Genomic DNA, 8,614 nt, shown 5'->3' with positions numbered 1-8,614 from the left:
ATGTTGTGTATTTTGACAGTTTTGGAAATCTTCAACCGCCCGAAGAATTGGTGCAATATTTTGGACAGAATGTAACAAAAATTGAATACAATCATGCGTCTTATCAAAATTATAATCAGAGTATTTGCGGACAATTGTGTCTACAATTTCTTCAAACGATTAAATTTAAAGCCTAACATTCTACTGTCATGACTCAGTATTCGACATGTCACTGACACTTACGTTGACTGGTAAGAGTAGCATTCTTGCCGTAAGCTACTTTCCAGCCATAGATTTGAACGATGATGATTACGAACTTGGTTTAACGAATTTTGAAACTTATCATACGATACCGAACGTGAATTCCTCGAATAATAAATTTTACTTTGACAACGACGACACGGAAATTACGATTCCCGAAGGATCGTACGAATTGCATGGTATAAATGAATATCTAACGCATGCAATTTTACAATACGATTCCCACAACATTGTTAATAACAATGATGAGAAATATCCAATAGTGATTTGCGCTAATCATAATACGTTGAAAAGTGAAATTAAATGTATATACAGAATAAATTTTAATAAGCCTAACAACATAGGATCGTTGTTGGGATTCTCCAATCGTGTATTGCAGCCGCGGAAGTAGTACGAATCAGATGTGCCGATAAATATTATTAACGTAAAGATTATTCGTATAGAATGCAGTGTGACCGCTGGTGCATATAGCAATAGTAAGCGTGTACACACGATACATGAATTTTCTCCGAGCGTACCACCAGGATATAAGATATCGGAAACGCCCGCGCAAATTATTTATCTACCGATCGTCGTGCGAAACATTACTGATTTAACGATACGTGTTGTGGATCAGGAGGGTCGATTGCTCGATTTTCGAGGAGAGGAAATTACCGTACGATTGCACGTACGACAACGTCAAAAATAGTATGCTCGTGTTGAATGAAACGGAGCACGCGAGAGACAATATTTTTACGAGGGACAATACTTTTGCGAGGAGGCGAGCAGTGTCTGGTGACAATAATCAGATGTCTGGTTACGCTAAAAAGAAGCTCAGCGTTGAATCGTGAATTTTTAAAGTCTTTGGGATTTGTCGTACGAAATAATTGAAAGAATGATTGACATTTTGAACATTGGAAACGAACCGATCTTTGACGACCGTATAGTAAAAATTGAAACTCATACGTACAATCCATACGCAAATACAACACTTGGATATAGCGATGAGATACGGATACCTATACAGCATCAGGATTTGTACACGTTGCCGTGCGAGAGTTTCCTTTACGTCGAAGGAAAATTGACGATAAGGGAAAAAGGATGAACTAATGATATTGGGAAATAATTGTGTTGCATTCATGTTTGATGAACTTCGATATGAACTCAACGGTGTGGAAATTGATCGCAACAGAAACGTTGGAATAATTTGCACGATTAAAAACTACATTTCCCTTACACACAAGACAAGTAAAATCTTGCACAATGCTGCGTGGAATATAGTTGCAAATAATGGTGAAGGTTACATCAATTTTTGCGTGCCGCTCAACCTGTTGCTTGGATTTTGCGAGGCTTATAAGCGCGTTGTGATTAACGCTCGTCATGAATTGATTCTAATACGTTCACGCAACGACAACAATTGTCTATTTGGAGCTCAGGCTGCTGAAGCTGAGATTGAATTACACAAAATACAATGGCGTATGCCTCACGTAATATTGAACGAAATTAGTAAACTGTCCTTGCTACGAGCGTTGGAGAGCGGTAAATACTTGAACATGAGTTTCCGCTTGTGGGAGCTATACGAATTTCCTTTGCTACACAGTACGACCAAGCATTCGTGGACTGTGAAAACTGCCTCTCAGCTGGAGAAACCGCGATACGTAATCTTTGCATTACAGACTGATAGAAAAAATGTCGCGTCGAAAGATATTACCAAATTCGACGACTGCAAATTGACAAACGTTAAACTCTATCTGACTTTGATTTTTATCTGTATGATGATTTAAATTTGGATTTTGATAAAAAGAGATACGTTATCCTATTCGACATGTACGCGAGTTTTCGTAAATCTTATTACGGATGCAATAACGATAATGTATTATTTACCATGGCAAAATTTCTAGAGTGCGGTCCTCTCACGGTCATTGACTGCTCGCGACAAAATGAGTCTGTCAAAAATGCTACCGTGGACGTAAGAATAGAATTTGAATGTAAGCTAGACGTACCCGCAAATATTACCGCATATTGCCTCATCTTATACGATCACATTGTCGAATGTAACCCGTTGACAAATGTTGTCCGCAAAATTACATGAATCAGGAATAATCCCCTCCAATGTTATAACATTATAACATTATAAAATTAGCGATACTCGATGATCGACATTAGTCGTCCGTCGTAGTTCTCGCCAATATCCTTTCATTATGGTTGTGCCAACGTTTATGGATCTGCAAGGATTTATCGTTGGAGGAAAGTTTATTGTGAAAGAAATTGCGATTCTGACAAAGGGTTCTGTATTCTCTCATTATATTTTTACGAGTCTTACACCATTCCGTTTGCTCAAGAGATCTGAGAGATTTCAAGTTGCATGGTTGATTGGAAAACATCACAATCTGCAATGGGAAAATGGAAACATTCCGTACTACAGGGCCAAAAGTTTAATCACCGACGCCGTGACGTTGAAAGATGCATCTTCTCGAGTGTATGTCAAAGGACATGAAAAACGAGAATGGTTGGCAAATTTACTGGAAGACGATGAGAGAATCGATCTTATTATCGAGACATTGGATAACGACTATGATAACGTTCCTGCTTTAGACAAATTAGATGCTACTCTGCGTTGTGATAGACATGTACGAAATTGTGCTTTACAAAATGTATTTAAATTATTCAATTGGTGGTCGAATCATCATCATAAAGGTTCGATCAATCCATATTTATAATAAACTATTGTTACAATACATGTGTATTATTATTATTCTGGTAGCAGGAACGATCTGCGAGTGGAGAGTACTCCGCTTCGGTCGAGCGTTCTCGACGATCGCCACTGCCGCAAGTAAATTCCCCCGTATCCAGATCATCCAGAACACGGGAGACAATCAAGTCTCGGGGTGGAAAGTGAGCCGCCTCCGACGAGGGTTCTCGTTGTCGACCGATCCTTCCCCGCGAGTTCTCCGCGAACCCTTTCCTAACCCGTAGGGTGGAGGGATTCTCGACCGAATCGAGACTAGGTAAGGACTTAGGTAAGGATGGTTATCGCTCTCTGTCTAACGACACTCCCTACGAAGACGTCCGAATAAAATATTAATCTCTTCAATTATATGTTACAGATATCTAAGGCTCTGGGTATGTCAAGGCGGACATCGCGGACCTTGCCACAGGTGAGCGGATAAGGAAAAAGAAAAGAGAAAAAAAATAAAAGAAGAAGCTATAAGGAATACAAGAACGCCCTGGAGGAGGCGCGCACCGACGCAGGATAACCGGAACGCCCTGGGAGAGGCGCGCGTCGCCACAGGAAGAAAGAGAGAGCCCGATGTAGGCGTGAAGGAAGGATGACCTCATCAGATAAGTAGCACTAATTAGCCCGATAATTTCAGTATTAAAATTAGAATAGAAAGCTTGTCTCTATATTTACAGGTGTGTGGACACGAGAGATTAATGGCGAGAAGAATTGACACCGAGAAGATGACCGACGCCCGGAATGGACAGGGGCCGCGAACTGACACAGGTATGTATATTTCGAGTAAATTACACGTACACAATATGATTAATGATCACATGAATATATCTTAATAATAACGACAACGTTCTCACTTCACTAAATTATTATGTGTTACAGGAACCACTGGGGAACACACTGCCACGCGGTTGTATACGAAAATGTGGATCTACAATATTATTAGGATTATAACATTAGTTAATAGAACTTGTCTTTGACTATAATTTCACGCGCGGACAGGTTTCGGACGCTTAAACGATATTAGATAGGCGGCATTAATAATAATCTGATTGTCTGGAGAAGAAAAGATATAACGCTTACATTGTTGATAGAGATAAATTTACTGCGAATGAAAATTAAGATAAAATGTCTTTAAAAGTGATAGATAGAATTCGATATGGAAAAAAATGAAAAATATTATTTTCTAAATGATTTTTAAATAATTGCAGCTTTTTGCGAAAAAAATCGACATAACTAATTGCGAAATTATTTGATTGGTCTTTTGCAGCTTCAAATTTAAAATATTTAAATGATTTGTCATGTCAGTTATAAAAGCAAGTTCACAAAGAGGATCTAAATCTTCGGAAAAAATTTAAGTTCATCAAATTTTGCAGGAAATTCTTCTTGTAAGAAAAGGAAGATTTCTTTTCTTATTGCAAAGAATTTTTCTAAACATTTTTCTGCGCTAAGCCACCCAACTTCACAATACAGAGGTATATCTGTATAAGTTGCATTATGCTCTTCGAGAAAGTGTTGAAACTTACGATGAGAAAGAAATTTGTGACCGCCTTTAATTGTATTAACAATTTTTGTTACAATTTTCATTGCGGTACGTAGTTTTACAACTTTCTCACATAATGCTTCTTGGTGAATTATGCAATGAATGACAGGAAAATCAGTCTCAATATTATGGTAAAAAGCCATCGAAAGTATAAATTCTAAACACTTATTGTTTATACGTGTTGGGATACATATATACACACACGGCAGATATGTACAAGCGCGGATACATTCAGCTACCCAACCATAATTGAATTCTGTACATTGATAACGTCTACTGGTTCCACATCCGTATTCCCTTATTCGCTTTGTATATTTCATCCGTATGATACACTGATCTATCCAACAATCTTCTGAATCCACAAATCGAGTAAAACTGCGTTCATTGGAATAAAGTTCATTGTTAGGATACTCGAGAGGTGATTTATAATTATTACAAATTTGACGGAAAATTTTTCTTTGTAAATCGACCGGTCATTCTGTATAATCGCAATCATACACAGTCAACAGCTTCAGCTTGGCGGGTGAAATGTTGCACATCTACATTTTGCATGCCTACTTCTCGATCGTGAATAAATTTTGGTATCGATATTCGTGAAAAAGTCTTCGTTTCACTGTCATCGTCTCGAACAAGAGTGATTACATGTCTCCTTCACATGTTTTTCGAGTTTTCTTATGAAAGGCCCCATTGTAAGTAATATTGTTCTTCTGTCTTTGACAAAAACAGTCATAAGAAATGTCTATAAAAATAAAAATAATAGTTCAAATATTTATCACCACACATGCAAAATAATAGTTTATTTTTCAGACACAGATCTTAGTTTGTGCAACAGTCATAACGCGAAATTTTCTTTATCAGCTATAACAAGATCGTATTAAGGATGGTTATACACGTTCCTTCATAGATCACCACTAATAGTTTTATTTCATACATTAATCTTTCGTACAAAACGGGCAAAAATTACATGGCATTATTTGATAAGGATTCTATATCCGATTCAGACGAATCGGACGAAATGTTCATCAAGTCATCCATGAGCGCAAAGTTTTCTTTATCAGATATAACAAGAATGTCACAAGGATGATCGTAAGCTCTCGTTTTCTTCACCAGATATGACAAGATTATCACAAGGATGATCGCAAACTCTCCTATGATACACACTCCTCCCAAATATATATTTTAATCTCACATCTCCGTTCTTCTTCTAACTCAAGTATTACGTTTCATCTAAATCAGCATTTTTCAACATCTTTAGCAGAATGAATGTAGATCCAACTATACACAGAATACATTTTATAAAGAATAGGCGAAGAAAGAAATAATAAAAATCAGTAATAAAAAAGACAACTGTCGCTCTACACAGTATTCATACAGATAATTATAATAAAACGATTATTGAATCACGACACAATCAAATAAACATTAAACAGACATTGTATCGAACATTGATCAACATCGATTGAAACATCGATTCAACCATGTTTGAACCACTATCATATATCAAACGAACGTCGATCAACATCAAACAAACCTCGATCAACATTAAAACGAACTATGATCGGTTCGTAATCAGCTGTCATTGATCGACTACTTGTTTAAAGATGTTAAATATTCCACATCTATTGTCTGCTAAAAATGCAAACTAACAGAAAAATGCATCACGTACTGTAATATAATATTCACCACACAGATGTATACAAGGATAAGGTATATAATACTTGCTATAAGGAGAGGATAAAAAAAAGATATACGCATATGTATTTTGACAATAGTTTATTATAAATATGGATTGATCAAACCTTTATAATAATGCTTCGACCACCAATTGAATATTTTGAATACATTTTGTAAAGCGCAATTTTTATATGTTTATTGCACACAATGCATAGTAGATTCGAATTTATTTTCAATCGTCCAATTTAAATAATATTCTATTTAACTTTCCTAAGATTAGTTCCTTAAATTCTAAAATAAATTAATATTATTTAGTTTATAGAATATGAATATAATTCCTGTGTTTTCTATATTATGCAACAAATATATTTTTGCATACTTCTTTATTTATAAAAAATATATAAAAATATTAGTATTTTTTAAACTTACCATAAAAACATAGATTTTCATTTTCTACACGTAAAGCAGAATTTTATTTTTATAAAAGATGTACTATCTGTAACAATTTTGTTGTTATTATTAATATCTGAAAAGAAACTAAGTATTAGTATTTTTTTTACAAATATCATATAACGTTAATAAATTGTAGCTAATGCTCATCGTTTTTGCTTCTACATTAAACAATATGTTTTCGTCTAATATATTTCTTCCAATATGTTTAGATGTACTCTGTAACTCTTTGTCATACAACACAAAATTTTGTTTCTGTGGAAGAGCTGGCAGAATTTTTTCTTGCGTAACACTATTTTTCTTTAAAGAAATCTACATCTTTTTTCAGAAGAGAAAGATAAATATTTTTTTTGGTTCTTATACGTCTTCTTTTTTTCTCGTTCTTGTAATTCATTTGAAGCGAGACCTGTATCATTATTTGATGTATCTTCTGCCAAAATTAATTTTTGTATACCTTCTTCGTAAGTATCTGAATAATATAAAATAAAAGTGTAAAAGAAGTTATAAAAATTATTAATAATATATGCAATATTACATGTAACTAATAATATATACAAATTTATGTTTTATATTATTCACTTACTCGCAATGCCAAAAATTTTTACTGGTAACTCCTTTCAATCTGACTTTTCTCATAGTATCTCTCTTGCCGTTATAGCTTTATTAATACGAAACTTTGTTTTAAAGTGACAAGGCCAAATACATGTAAACGTATCTGCGTTGTACCATGTAGCAGGTATTAGCTGCAAACTATCATTAAATTCCGCAATGATATATTTTTCGTTATCCATTTCTGTGTTGCGCAAAATGAACGAAGATCATGTAGAAATTATGTATACATATTTTATTATAAAAATATGTATATTATGTTACGCACAAAATTATATTTCATGACATGGTGATTTATATAAATCTTACATATTTCAATTTTGTACCAATAACACAAATTTCTTTATTTTTTGTGTAACATTTATATAATCAGAATATTATTACCATTTCATAATAAGCAGCAATTATTAGAAGAATTTTTACAATTATTAGTAAATTTTCCATTTGATATTCTGAGATACTACGATTCAACATCAACGTTATCAAGTATTGGGCCATTCTTGTGTAAATTTGTACATGAATATATCTTATTATTATTATTATCATGTTCTACAAATAATTAAAATTACAATTTTCAATTTCATTATACCTTTTAATCAACTGTTGCAATGGCTTTTCATTTTTCCGTAACTGTCTTTTTATAAATGTCATAAAATTTTCGAAACTGAACGCACAAAAATTATCGAGTGGACCATACAGTCTTACATCAGAACATATACGTAAAAGATTATGCACATTATGCGATATGTATTTATGTTTATCGTATAATATTTCAATCGACTTAACAAAATAATGAAGCAAAGCTTCAGCAAAATTTTTAATTCTTCTTGACATAAATTTCGACGTGTAAGAATTGTTACAGCTACATGTAATGTGAGAAAATGAGTATATATTTTTTCTTGTAATATATATTTCTTAATACAACAGGACTGATTATAATAGAAAATTTCTAAATTCTGCTGCTTTCCACTGCTTAACGTCTCTTATTGATCTAGGTCTTCTAACAAAATCAACCGGTGTAGTATTTCTAAATAAAATCTGTAAATGTGATATTTTATTAATAACTCTTGCGTTTAAACATATAGAAGTTGGACCTTTCGTCCACAGTAGTATCATTTTATCATAACTCCTAAACAGATCAAATGCATATAATCTAACGGAGTGTTAGTTATAGGTAAAAAATTGAGAACATTATGTAGAATAGAAACACTAATTTGAAAATCTTTATAGGCATTAATCGCAAATAACTCATCTGTTCTTAAAGTATTGTTTTCTTTTCATATGGAAAGTGTTACGTACCGCAACTTTCCCACGCAAATATTTCACGAATAGATATCTTGTTAAGAGACAGCAGTTTCTCACGCTAGATGTGCATAAGCCACAGG

General features: G+C 33.9%; 1 long non-coding RNA gene across 1 annotated transcript; it reads right to left on the bottom strand.

Moving 5' to 3' along the window:
* Positions 1 to 6,116: 6,116 nt before the first annotated feature.
* LOC140675943 (uncharacterized) lies at positions 6,117 to 7,340 on the bottom strand. Its single transcript, XR_012048503.1, has 3 exons — positions 7,204 to 7,340; positions 6,600 to 7,089; positions 6,117 to 6,461 (listed from the first exon to the last, which is right to left on the bottom strand). It is a non-coding gene; the product is annotated as an uncharacterized lncRNA (long non-coding RNA).
* Positions 7,341 to 8,614: the final 1,274 nt, after the last annotated feature.

The sequence above is a fragment of the Anoplolepis gracilipes genome, unplaced genomic scaffold (assembly GCF_047496725.1).
Source record: "Anoplolepis gracilipes unplaced genomic scaffold, ASM4749672v1 Contig22, whole genome shotgun sequence".
In the NCBI taxonomy this organism is placed as follows: domain Eukaryota; kingdom Metazoa; phylum Arthropoda; class Insecta; order Hymenoptera; family Formicidae; genus Anoplolepis; species Anoplolepis gracilipes.
The sequence above is the reverse complement of the archived record's forward strand: the minus strand, read 5'-3'. Positions and strand labels throughout refer to the sequence as shown.